At 33.1% G+C, this 14,875-nt stretch overlaps 1 protein-coding gene across 1 annotated transcript in view; it reads right to left on the bottom strand.

Moving 5' to 3' along the window:
* Positions 1-10,336, bottom strand: part of LOC118201602 (neuropeptide F receptor-like) — a 171,877-nt gene extending 161,541 nt beyond the window's left edge. Inside the window, exon 1 of the mRNA XM_035373724.2 lies at positions 10,191-10,336. The gene's annotated coding sequence lies outside the window, so the exon portion shown is untranslated. The remainder of the gene's footprint in view (positions 1-10,190) is intronic.
* Between the last annotated feature and the right edge of the window lie 4,539 nt (positions 10,337-14,875).

The raw sequence follows: 14,875 nt of genomic DNA, 5'->3' as shown, positions 1-14,875 counted from the left end.
GCAATATCCAAAATAATTTGAAATTGAGCCTATCTTCAGGATTTGCGATAAAGAATCTCTCGCGCTGGAGATAAAAATGTTTTTTTTTTTTTTTTCGTGCAACGTTGCCATGGCTCGGTTTGAAATTCTTGAGTTTCTTAATAAAAAATTCGTTAAAGTTTTACAAAATAGGAAATCGATAATAAAACAAATTCCAAATTTCAAATTTCGGCCCAGATTAGCAGTAGGATTACTCCATTCAAAATTCGATGGCTCTACGTAGCGTTGTTTTATCACAATGCGAGAAATATACATTTATGCAGATTTTTTATTATTTAATTTCTTCAAATAGAATGCAGGACTCTAACATTTGGTGGCAACAGCTTGAAAAGTGAAACGTACGTTTATAGTAATTCAAGGCAAAATCGCAAAACGAAAACAATAGTCCTTCAGGGACAAAGTCCCTTTGGACTAATAAAGGGAAAATAATTAATCTATTATAAAAAATCTATTATCAATCTCAAAAAAGTCCTGTCTTTTTTATTACACTTTAATGCAGTTTACAGATGCAGTGTATGAATATATACTGCACATGATACTATACATAATTTATTTCTCCTATTCAGATCAGAAGCAATTTTTAAACACTCTGTTATCTCTCTGCTCCTTATTAGGTTTTTATTTTGGTTTTATTAGATTATGACAAAGCACTCGAGGACTATCTGCCTTAAGGGAGGGATGTCTTCGTGGAGGACTTTCCAATGGAAACTGGCTCGTATACACATTACACATGGGGAAAACCACGAAAACGCCCATGCAGCCAGCCCGTTCGCGGGATTCGAACCTCGGGCCGAACTACCAGTACTCTTTATTAGGTAATTGATTTCCTCTCCTTTGCACTCCCCCCTGGCAAACTCTGGACAGCAGATTAAAATGATTCCGCTCTTATACCAAGAAGGATTTTAAAGCCTGTGAAAATTGCATCTATACTGTTTGTCAAATTTACCGTTTGCCAGACGAGGTTTTTCAATAGGCTCCCGAAATAACGAGTTTATACTCCTCATCGTACTCCTGCAAGTTACAGGAAACCCAGGTTTGTACATTTTATAATCCCAGAACCGAGACCGGAGGAGTACAGATCTAAATCGTTGCAATAAACGACTTCGGGAGCGGATGCTAAAGAAAAATGTGTGAAACTTAAATCACCATAGTTTCAGCTCTACTGTATTTTCTTATCAGTATCAAAAGGATAAATAAATATTTGTTTTCAGCCCACAACAATCGTTAAGGTAAATGAATTAAAAAAATGTTTTGTTTGGTGTTTTGGACTATTTGGGTAGAAAATACAAAATGAAGACTGCATAGCAAGTTTTTCAAATTTTTTAGCCCAAATGAAGGTTAGCCAGAAGGGCTATTAATTTCGTTTTGGCATTTTGCCTGGATTCACTATAAACGGCGAATAACTTTTCAAATTGATCTCACCAAACAGTAGAGCCTGTATTATATTTAAAGAAATTAAATAATGAAGAATCTGCATAAATGTACGTATATTTCTCGCACTGTGATAAAACAACGGTACCTAGAGACCTAATTTTGAATAACGTACGTCTATATCCGAATATGGGTATCTGAAAGCCCATATTGGGAATTTATAATTTGTTTATTATCTATTTCATATTTTGTAAAACATTCGTGAGTTTTTGACTAAGAAACTCAACAATTTCAAAGCCAGCAATGGCAACACTACACGAAAAAAAAAATAAAAACATTTTTATGTCCAGCACGCGAGACTTTATATCGGAAATTCTAAAGATATGCCCTTTTAAATATTTTGCGATATTTCTGTTGGATTCAATATTTAATATTTAATAAATAAACGTAACATGCAAAACATTAAAAAAATACGCCCCTTTGGGCGTAATATAAAATCTGAAAGCTTTCACGTTTTTTTTAATTCTTTTTTAAATTTTTAATATTTTTGTCCTGCTTTTTTGCTCTATATTTTAAATCTTGCAGTTATAGATGCTTTTGTAAGCTTTAAGGGAATAATGAGAGACAATTTTAAGAAAAGGAGTATATTCTAAAATTAGAAAAAGAGCTAAAACATAAGTATTTTGCAATGAAAAAATATAAGAGGAAAAAAAGTGTGGGGACTACAGACACACTCAACGGATGAACGTTCACGTTTACGTTGTTAAGTTTCCTCATACTTTTTCTTTCACGCTCGCTGTAATATTTACATTTGAGGTGTAAATTGATGAAATTATCCGGATGATGAAAGTATTCGTATTTGCTCCAGGTATCTTCACCTGTAAAACTTGTTACTCCTGAAAATTCTAAAAATGTTTTGCTCCTTCGGGCCTGTTTATTCACAGTGTTTATACTAATTTTTAACACACAAAAATACTAACTCAGTATCTGAAGACACTAGGCAATATAAAAATGTTAAATTTAATCATTTTCTTTAGCCCTCCACGTAGGTATTCTCTCTCCTTACGTAGATAGATAGCCCTCACGTATTTTGCGGTAATCGCACAAGTGGAGCCAATCATATTAGTAAGCTTGTGAGCTTGATGGCTAAATTTAAAAGTAAACTGTTTTATACAGCGTATTTCTTCTTTTTTTACTGATTTTGCCGTCCATAATCAAGAGGGCTAAAATATGCGAATAATTTAATTTACGAAGTTTGAAGTTACAGTTAAAATACAGCAAATGAAACGTAATCATGGATATACTACAAGTAACGTCACCATATTATTTCTTTAAAAGAAACCTACATCCCAATAAGTAGAAATTAAAATATCTTCATTTCTATTTCCTTGTAGCTTGATTCTCGCTCCTTCTTATTGTCGTCTCTGCTGATCCCTAAGCCTCAAATTATCTCTAAATGATTATAAAAGGTGATTATGCGGCTGACACAGCGCAATCGTAGATCGAATGTTGGTTCGTGTTTGCTTCGATGTAATTGGTCTGTTCCCGTATTAGGCTGGCATAGAGTTCAAGAGTTAGAAGGAAAATGTTCGGCAGGACCTTCGCGGGGGAGTTTGTGAGGGTTTTCCCTCGCTAGTAACAGGGTAATCCCTACGTCAGCGAATCAATTTTAAAATTTAATAAAGGTCGTACTCTGAAGGCGCTGAGGAATAATACGAATATTTTTAAAATTTTTAGGATTTGGCCCTATAAAGCTAAGGCCTTAACATAGGTTAAAGTGTTTAATTGTTTAATCTGTACTTTTCTAAAGAGAAAAAAAGAGCACGTAATTAAAATAAATTTTTTAAAATTTTATATAGTTTAATTGTAATATTAGGATTAAGTAAAACCAAGAAAAATATGATTTTTAAAGCAGACTTTTTATCTAGAATCACTTGTCTGAAGAATGGAAATATAAACTTTATCGATTTTCTGTTTCACCGCATGGAAATGAAATATTTCTTTCCCGATTAAATGGAACGAAAAAAAATGTAACACGAAATCGAATCCAAATAAATATTTTCGTTTTTCTGCATTTTGTTGGATATTTCACGACAACGAAGTAACGCGAATATGGCAGAGAAGATATGTTGAATTTTACAAAAGCAAAGAAATCTTATTTCTGGAGATTCTAAGTAAAGGTTGATGTATTGTTCAACTGCACTAAAATGGAAGGAGCAGAAGACACAGTCAACCAAACCTGGCGACAGTAAATAATATCAAGAAGCGAAGAAGAAGCTTTAGCAACCTATTGATAAATATATTTCCCAGCAAATTGCAAACATTTCCTTAGCAAATATGCAAACATAAACTTTGAGAGTTTCGTAATACCAAGCAAAATGGGTGAAAAAGACGTTGCAAATTTATATCCAGTTTATCTAATCCAGCGATTGAAAACCTTTGCTTGAATCGACCCCCTTTAAAAGAACGATTTTCTTCTTCTCTCTATTTTTTTCTATTATATCGTTCGGCCACTACTAAAGCGAGAAGCGATAATCACTTTCTTAGGGAAGCGCCTAGTAAATGGGCTACTTGATAAAAGAGATAATGTAAAACTTACTCGCACAAAAATTACTTCTTCAAAGTGAATTAAAAAAAAAATCTGATGCGGACATTACATGACTTCCTTCTATGGAATATTACTAAATTATGAGCATTTTTTGCTGCATTTCATTTAAACCTATTTCTTGGAAATACATTCGAGATATATTTCTCATTCAATTAATTCAGTTCTCACTTCGCAGCAAGGCAAAAATACATAAAACATACATAAAAACCTCAAAATATTTTCATAAAAAATTGAAAAATATACAAAAACATCAAACACCAAACATAGTTAGAATAATCAAAAAAATAATTTTTTCAATTTAAATTAGAGTTTCTACTCAAAAACAAACAATTCGGTTAGCGGGCAAGACGGCAGATTTTTCGGTGCATAAAAACTGAAAGTTAAATTTGGTCTTATTCGGAAAAAGGATAATCATTTGTGCTGCATTTCATTTAAATTTATTTGTTTGAATTTCAATAGAGGTACATTTCTCATTCAATTAACTGATTTCTCACTTCGCGACAAGGCAAAAATACATAAAAATCTGAAAACATCTTCATTAAAACTTGAAAAATATAGAAAAAGATAAAACACCAACCACAGTTAAACAATTGAAAACAATTTTTACAGTTAAAATTAGATTTTCTACGCAAAAACAAGCAATTCGGCTAAAGGACAAGAAAGCAGATTTTTCGGTGCAAAGTTTACTTTTGATACCACTCGGCCAAAAGACACTAAAGGTGCAGAAACTGACTTAATACAATATTCTGCTAAGTTTCAAATGTAAACAAATATGACTATGATAAAAAAATTAGGCTTAGCCGCACTTAAACAACTTTTAAATTGTTGATAATTCTTCAACTATTGCATGCAGATTAAATAAAGGCGTAAAATCCTTAATTGGAAGATTAAGAACAACATAATTCAATCATTTTATAGCAAAAAAAGCACAGTTTACCAACATATAACAATATAAAACTGGGCTCTCGGAGCCGAGTAATAGAGTGGATATACAGTAAGACCCCGCTTAACGCTGTTTCGTTTAGCGCTGTTTCGGTTTAGCGCTCTTTTATTTCAACCCGAGGATTCTCCGAAATTGTGCGCAGCGCTAGGTTTTCAAATAACATATCCGAAACAGTGTAGTTGTGTTTCTTGCTTGGTGGACGCATTTTTATCATTTGAAACATTTGTTGACATTATTGTAAGTTTAAATTTGTATAATACTATAACGATTAATACAGTGACAAATATTATGATCTTTAGTTTTTATCATGGGTGATAATAAAAAACAAGAAAAGAAAGCAACCAGAAAAAGCATTTCACTGGAAACTCAAATGCAAGTGATTAGAAGATTAGATTCTGGTGAACGTCAATCTCAAATTAGTGCTGCATTGATTTTGGCAACTTCAACAATAAGGACAATTCTTAAGAATAAAGAAAAAATACTGTCATCGGCAACTGCAACTACGTCAAGCTCTGCAACTAGAATTACCCGTTCTAGAAATAACATTATAGAGGAAATGGAAAAACGACTGTCTATATGGATTGACGACGAAATTGAACGCAATATGCCATTAAGCCAATCAATCATAATGCCTTCTTGACAAAAAGGCAGAAAATTGGAAACCCAGAATAGACTGAATGATCTGACTGAGAATTTTATTTGTTTTTAAAAGTATATGCGTTTATATTGTTTTTATTTTTGTAAGAAATAAATGTTTGATTTTATTTTTATAAAAAAAACATTATTAAATTTAATGCCTAACCATTTTTTATCCGTCTTCCCCTAACCCCATTATTTACATGTTAAGATAGCCTCGCTTAGCGCTGTTTCGCATTACGCTCTACTTCGATGGAACGTATCCCCCGCGTTAAGCGGGGTCTTACTGTATATGTATATTTGTATATACTTGGTGAGGCCGATTTGAACCAAATAGGGAGGTGATCGACTACCAGTTATGGCAGTCTCATATACAAAATTTCAACGTCCTTCAGTAGGAGACGGATAGGTCACGCGGCGGTCTTGGTCACTTCTGTAGGTCTTAAACGGGTCTGGGTCATTGTTAAGCAACCGGGTCTTGTTTAAGCCGATCTCGGTCACTTCAGTAGGTCTTATACGGGACTGGGTCACTTCAGTATTAGAGCGTGCTCTGCCTTTCGGCCACGTTGCTGCTTTTAGTCTAAGCTTACTGTTCTACTCTCGTGCTTCTACATGACTGCTAATACACGCGACTGATCTTTAAATAAGGGCCAACACCGTTAGTTGACTACGTGCAGCTTGGGCTGATTAAATTTATTTTGCATTAGTTTAGTTTCATATTTCGTATTTTGAGTTAAACCCCAAGTGGAGGCTTATTGTACGCCCGACAGGGGCCATCTGTTAATTTTTTTAGTTGGAATAAAGGGTAATTTAATCCTTCTTTGGAACCTCTTACTTACAAGAACTCAGCGAATATTCGCTACACAGATCTTCAGTATTCTAGCTGACGAGGAAATCTAATTTAGCTAGGATATTAAGCAGATGGAATTAAAATCGTATTTTCGAAAACTTTTATGTAAGTGCTTGTATCATTGGCTTTATGTGTGATTCATTTGACATAGATTAATTTGGAAATGAAATAGTTTAGAGAGAAATATATTAAGCAATCTTTCTTCATAGAAAAGGGAAACTGCAAAATTAAAATGAAGAGCAAAAGGACAATTGTCAGTAAAGTTAAAAGTACGATTTACATATTTTTATCTTACAGGCAAGCCCATCTATAAAACAACGCGGTAAAGACAGTTCGTCCGAAGCGAAAAAGATTTATGTTTCATATTTAATAAAAAAAACTTGGCGGTATAAACGAAATGAGCTGTCCCTCGAAACAAATTTGTCTTTCGAATTTAATAAACAGGCTCAACGATTTAAAAGAAAGATGTTGTCATTAACCTAAATTAAAATATTTTTAGCTTTCACGCGGCAGTATTTTGTTGTGCGGCATAGCGTAAGAAAATTGAATTTTGACTTCAAACAATTCTGTTCTTAATTTACAAACTATGCGTTTGAAAGCAATAAACGCATATTCATTTCAATTATTAGTAATTATTAAGTATTACCAGAACACGTGGAATTACACTACCTGGATTCACTAAAATTTTTAACTTTCATAAAATAGAGTGTCTGTTTTTTTTTGTGCGTATGTATGTAATTCATGCAAATCTATAGGTTTATTACGAGCCTGGGTAAAGCGGTAAAGTCGCTGAACGCTGGTAGTTCGATCCGAGGTTCGAATCACGCGAACGGGCTGGCTGCATGGCTATTTCCCCGTATGTAAAGTGTACGAGCCAGTTTGCCTTAGTAAGTACTCCACGAATGCATTCCTCCTTTTAGACAGATAGCCGTCGAGGCTTTGCCGCATTAAGATACCTGTAAATCAAACCAAAACCAAACTTCTAATCGCCAGTTGTATCCATGTGCCTTAATGGCTTTTCTAACATTTTCCGACCTAGGGTCGAATCCAGGCGAAAGGGCTAGCTGCATGGACGTTTTCATGGTTTTCTCCATGTGTAACATGTATACAAGCCAGTTTCCCTTATAAAGTTCTCCGCGGACATCCCTCCTCTTAGATAGATAGCCCTCGAGGCTGCCGTAGTCACATAACCCAAACCATGAATTTTTGCACAGTTGACCTTCAAACCAACAGGAAGATAACTGTTTACATAAGACTTCGGAAACCCAATACACTCGGCATATATTTAGAATACACTCGGCATATATTTTTAGCATATATTTAGAATATAGCCCAAATTCTCTCGAAACGTATGATGAAATATGTAAACGAAAAAACGCCCATTTCGGCGTAATATAAAGTCTGAAAGCCTTCAGATTTTTTTTATTTAAAGGTATTCAGTCTTTATTAAACATTTCGTTACTCATATTTTAAATATCTTGCGAATTAATAGATAAAAAGTTTATTACGAATTAAAAAAAACCAGAAGAAATTAAACAAAAAATCTTATGAAGCTCATTAACAACAAAACGTCTTTTAATTTATTAACAACTAATTAATATGGGTTATTTAATTTATTAAAACTTTATTATATTGATTAATTTATATCATATTATTTTCTATTTTACAGTCATTACAAGTGTCACTTAGTGTTTTCTAATTAATTTTATTTTGCAATATCTGAGTACATGAAGCACCATCTCGTTCGAAATTCAAAATTTAATAATTATAAATAATAAGAATTTGCAGAAATAATCTTGTAAGTGATATTTCATATTGCACATTTTTTATTGAAAATAAATAATTACCAATAATTTCACGCGCATAATTCAAGCTACACTCATCCATATACTTCAAGCTGATTTACGAGTCAAACGAAGTTAATAATTGTTACATGTATTTCTTAAATTCCTTTTGAAAGCTATTAATTCTTAAGTAAAACTATATTTCCTTTTTACCTTTTTATCTGTTTCTTTTTTTTTAAAATGCTAAGGACGGACTGGTAAAAATTGTTAATATAAATATAGTTTTTATTATTAAATAATAATATTTTCCATTTATATACTATATATTACTACTTTAATACTTTCATTTGTAGAGACATTAGGATTTTTTTCGCAAGCAGGTAAGATGAAAAATGAGCCCTCGCCTTCGCTGGGATTGTAACCCCGGACCTATGATATACGAGCTGAGTGTGCTGACCATTACACCGCGAAGGCACGCTAGGAAGGCGGGAGAAATACCTTATATAGTACTCCCCCTGTTAAAGGGCAACTTGGGTTTTTAGGGGACCCAGTCGCCAAATCCTGGGTGAGGAAAATCATCATCCACCATCCTTTTAGTTCGGGCGCCACTGTAGAGATATTAGAGATATTAGGCTATTTTTTTTTTTTTTTTTTTTAAGCAGGCAAGATGAAAAATGAGCATTCACCTTCGACGGGAATCGAACCATGGACCTATGGAATACCGGCCCAGCATGCAGAACCACTACACCACGAAGGCCCGCTAGGAAGGCGAGAGAAATATCTTTTACATTAATTAAAAGAATAGGTTTCAATAAATCAATAGAATAGGTTTCAATGAATTGGATGTTATAAGTTGGTTGAATTATTATAATGTTATAAGTCAGTTGATTGTTTCAATTAATCAACCTGCTTATTTAACACTTTCGTTAACAAGAATTGCTTAGGCATAAAGATAGGAATTAATGAATAAAGATCTCAACTTTTCTTTTTTTAAAATTTCTTTCTTAAAATGCGAATAAATATCATTCATTGAAAATTGTATTGATTACCCTAGTATTTCAACAATTACTGAAGCTGATATAAATTACGGAAGTAGTACTAAATATTACATGCTTTTGCAAGTTTGCACACTGCAAAAAGCAAACCGAAGACACAAATTTGTGACTTTGCATTTTGGAAGACTAACCTTGTGTATATGACGTTTAACAAATTTAAAGCAGTATTTTAATGAAATGTCACTCCAGGTTTCCGTCTTAAATACCATACAATTTTCCTTCTTAAAAATACGAATAAAAATCATTCTTTGAAAATTGTATTGATTAACCTAGTATTTCAACAATTACTGAAGCTAATATAAATTATGGAAATAGTTAAAAATGTTGCATACCTCTGAAATTTTGCACTTTGCAAAAAGCAAACCTCAGGCACAAAATGTTTGACTTTGCATTTTAGAAGATTAACCTTGTTTACATGACATTTAACTTGTTTACATTTATCAAATTTACATACTATATACAAATTTATATCTTATTTTAATGGAATGCCATACCGTTACCTTTAATTATGTACTTTTAAATAGCTAAGTTGTTAAAATATTGTATTTTCTGTCCCGTTAACTTCAGTATGTCTGCATTAAGTATGCAAACAGGTTTCAAAATCTCTTTCACAAAGTGCACATTTGCACAAATTCACAAGTGCACATTTTCACAGAAGTGCGCTTTCGCACAGACAAACAGAAACAAACAAGTAATAAAATTAAAATTTTCTTTAACATCAAAAAATCTGATTGGGAAATGCGAATTAAATTAAAATGTAAAATACACTACGTTAATGGAACTTGAATTATAATTGGTAAAATATTTCAAATAAAGAATCTATTAAAATGTAATTAAAATATGTAAATAACGATTGCTAACAGTTCTTAAAGAATGTATCATAAATCAGTAAAATTATACGTACTTCGCAATGCCAGAGAAAACTTTTGAAGTTGCAGAAAAGATCGTTTTGAATGAAAATGAGCAACACGCGCTAGCGTTATACTTTGGCTCTAATTTATTTTCTTTCAGTCTATAAAACTAACTGCGACCGGAGAATAGCAAGCGTCAGGAATTCTGTAATCAATCTGTTGCACTTCTCCGGTCGTTATGGGTAAAAGAGGGCCATCTCGCTACGCATGCGCATCACGGACCTTCGCTGACTGGACGATTAAACCAATGCCTTTTATAGGCGTATGATTTAATTAATTTGACAGCTGATGCTATAATTCTGCAAATCCTAGTCGCTGTTCTGCAAACAGGAAAGGAAAAAAAACCCATTTTGTCAGGAAATTTCGCGCAGTCACATGAAATAGAAAAAAAAAATGGACGGTTAATATATATATATATATCTATATATATATAATCGAAATACAAATTGAAAAGCTCACAAGTAATGTGACGTAAGACCTATTTGGTCTTAAAAATTTTTTGCGCAAAATGCTGCAAAAATCAAAATTTCTCCCTATTATATATATATATATTCTAGAAATTACTAAGCTATAAGGGCTTCTGCAGTTAAATTGGAATGTGCTGCAGCAATTTAGCGTCAGATTTAAAATTTTAAACAGGTTAATTTATAAGAAAATTTTCTTTTTTGACTTGCGTAGAACTGCATTTTTCCGACTGAGTAAAAAAATGGAAATAATTTAACGCAGGAAATGGGTAATATGTTTATTAAAATTACACTGAAAAAACGAATCTGAAAGCTTTCAGATTTTATATTACGTCCGAAGGGGCGTTTTTTTATTGTTTTGTGTGTTACCTTTATTTATTAAATATTATGTTCTTTGTACTTAAACCATAAAATTGAGTTCAACAGCAATGTCGCAAAATAATTTTCTAATGAGCTTATTTTAGAATTTCCGATACACAATTCCGCCGCGCTGGAGATAAAAAGGTCTTTTTCCCCCGGTAGAGTGTTGCCAATATTTGTTTTTAAATCGCTGAGTTTATTAATCAAAAATTCGTTAAAGTTTTACAAAATATGAAATCGATAATAAAACAAATTTCAAATTTGGGCTTTCAGATACCCATATTCGCAGTCGGATAACGGCATTCAAAATTGGATGGCTCTAGGTACCTTACATACATTTACGCTAGAAACATACATACATTTACGCACATTCTTTATTATTTAATTTCTTTAAATATAATATAGGGCGATCATATTTGGTAGCAGCAACTTGGAAAGTGAATGGGGCATTTATAATGAACCAACGCAAAATACCAAAACGAAAATAATAGTCCTTCAGGCTCAGGCCACATTGCCCCTTTGGACTAAAAATTCAAAAAACAAATTTTAGCTCTTCGTAAGCATGTCATAAAGATATACATTTATTTGACGTAAAAAACTTCGTTTAACACATATTTTAGATATTTCTACACTCGAAATGCTACACGCTCTGCGTATTTTAATCGCAAATTAAAATCTAGTTGCCTAAAACAAGGAACTTTTGAAACATGCATATTATTTAATTAGCAGATTCAATCTGCTGAGTGGTGTCATTACCATTATTTGGTCTTGAAATCTTTTGTCGACTAGAATACGAAAACTTATAATTCAATATGATTTCCGTTCTTACTTTATTTATTGATGTAAATATCATCCTAATGAATTGAAGTTTATGAAAAAGATAAAACTAAGAAATTATGTAACTTAGTTTTATCTTTTTCAATAACTCTTGTTTAAATATGAAACTGTATGAGAAAATTTAATAGGACATGTCAAATTATTCTGAACATCTTCAAATTTACGGTGTCCGCCGATAACATCGCAGCAAAATCATCGCGGGCGAAAACATCGTGGAGAAAAAAACGCAAGGCGAAAACGTCGTGCTACAAAACATCGTGGGCGAAGACATTGCAAAGAGAAAACATCGCAGTTCTAAAACATCGTGGTACAAAACATCGTCGTCGAAAATAAAGCGGTTCAAAAACTTCGCAGTTTAAAAACATCGTCGTCAAAATATCGCGGTAAAAAATAAAGTATCGACAAATTATCGCAGGACAATAACATCGCAGACCTGCTTTTTTCAGGCTTTAATAATTGTAAATGGATATTCTCATAATGATTTGTGAGCGCGAGATGGAAAGAAAGATAATTTTTGCTTTCATATTTTTTATTAACTAATAAAATTTTGCTGAAAAAGTAAGAAGGTAACTTAAGAATAAACTGAAACAGAACAAGAAATAATTTTCATTATAAGAGTATTAGATTGACAAAAGTGAAGAAAATAATCTCACAATTAGCAATTTTTTATAGATAAGGTCATGCAGTTACGTAGCTTCCTTTTTCTAAACATTTTTAGATTATACTTTTAATGAAAAATTACCAGTAAAAACTTTATAAAAAATGATTTATTAATGATCTTTGTTACTTAACTATGTCAGTTTAAATTCTATTAAGTGCTATAAGTTGCCTTAATTTTCTATGCTTAAATTTCCTTCTTACGTTTTCAGCAAAAATTTATTAGTCAATAAAAAATATGAAAGTAAAGATTATCCTTCTTTCCATCTTGCCCTCACAAATCATTATGGAAATATCCATTTACAATTATTAAAGCCTGAAAAAAGCATGCCTGCTATGTTATCGTCATGCGATGATTTGTAGATACTTTATTTGTTACCGCGATATTTTCGACGACGATGTTTTTAAACTGCGAAATTTTTGAACCGCTTTATTTTGGACGACGATATTTTGTATCACGATGTTTTAGAACTGCGATGTTTTCTCCCACGATGTTTTGTATCACGACGTTTTCGCCTTGCGTTGTTTTCGTCCGCGATGTTTTCGGCTGTAACCTTTTTGTTCGTGAACATTGCAGTTATATCGTCGCGCTGGCCAATTACAAACCCCTATTTAATGGGCTTAACGAAAAAAAGGAAGAAGAAAAAAAATGAAATCTGAAAGAATTAAGATTTTAATAATAGGCTTATTATTAAGCATCTCTTTCTTCGCGCGGGCCCACCAGCGGCCGAGCGGTAAAGTCGCTGAACACTGGTAGTTCGGTCCGAGGTTCGAATCCCGCGAACGGGCTGGCTGCATGGGCGTTTTCGTGGTTTTCCCCATGTGTAACGTGTATACGAGCCAGTTTCCCTTAGAAAGTCCTCCACGAAAGGCATCCCTCCCCTTAGGCAGATGGCCCTAGTGAGCTTTGCCATAATCAAATACACCACACCACCACCTTTCTTCGCGCTTACGCCATATAAAATTCAGAAGCAAAATCCCAAAATATTTAAAATTAGCATAACTTCAGAATTACTGATAGTGCGTTAATCTTTGCTGAACAATTTTTTTATATTCGCTATATTATTTCTTTAAAAACTATTCTCTTGCGCGGCCAGCTACATATAATAAGTTATATAAGAGAAGTAAAAGGAAAATTGTATAATGAATGCAATGAATCTAGTTAGCATATAAAAATACTTAATATTTTTCATTAGGCTGCTCGTGGTTTTAACACATTTTTGTTTAAATCAAGCATAGTAAGGAGTAGAAAAAATATTCTTAAGAATTCTGTTTTTTCCCCCTTTTAAATCGCTTAGATTTCTTTTCAAATTTTTCAGATTAAATTTGAAAGTAAAAAAGCTTAGAATTTAGTGAATGGCAACAAAATGGCGGGTGAAAAATAAAAGTATTTTATTTCCAGGAATTGCAGCACGTTGCTTTCAAATAGCCGAGATTGTTATTTTAAATTGAAAGATAAATATATTCCATTTTTTTAATGGCAACAAACTCACACGCGGGAGATAAAAATATTTTATTTCGAACAATGTTGCCACTTCTAGCTTCCAAATGATTGACCTTCTTGATAAGAACTTCATTAAATTTATACAAACATGAAATAAATCGAAAGAAAACAAAAACGCAAAAATCAACTTATGACAGCTTTCAAAGGCAAAGCAGTTCTATGACACATGTTTCAGAAAATACACTCATCTAGAAAATGTTCATTATTTTTTTTTTTATATTTTTCACAATTTTACCAAAAATCATCTGAAAACTTTCAGATTGTCATTACGCCCAAAGCGACATCTTTTAACGTTTTGAATGTTACCTTTATTTACACTCATGTCCATAAATTAAGGATAATTCGGAGTCACGCGGAAATCGAACTCTAAAATAAATATATCACCTGTAAAATCACTACACAACATCTTCAAGAATCATATGCAAATTTCAGGAAGTAACCAGATGACACCGATGGTACGTCACAATGACGAGAGTGTAAGAGAATGATATATAAGGAATACAGGCAAAGAAGTAAAAATTGTTCGCAGGCGCTTTATAAGCATTTCAGTGCAATAACCGAATAGTTATGACACAAAGGACGCATTTGGATGATTTTATACGTGGTAGAATTATCGGCCGTCTGGAATGTGGGCGTACCCAATTGGAAGTTTCAGACGAACTTGAAATTGCCCAGAGTGTCATCTCCAGGCTTTAGCAACGATTCCAAGATGATGGTAATGTGAGTAGACGTTACAGCACAGGTCGCCCCAGAGTTACAACGCCGAGTGAGGACCGGTATTTGGCAGTTACTGCCAAAAGAAACAGGCGGAGCACAGCCTCAGACCTGTCTCGTCAGCTCTCTTCAGCCACTGGTA

This window comes from Stegodyphus dumicola, chromosome 11, assembly GCF_044657685.1.
Source record: "Stegodyphus dumicola isolate Sdum_Otavi_A_Nest chromosome 11, ASM4465768v1".
NCBI classification, from domain to species: Eukaryota; Metazoa; Arthropoda; class Arachnida; order Araneae; family Eresidae; genus Stegodyphus; species Stegodyphus dumicola.
This window is presented reverse-complemented; position numbering and strand designations above follow the sequence as displayed.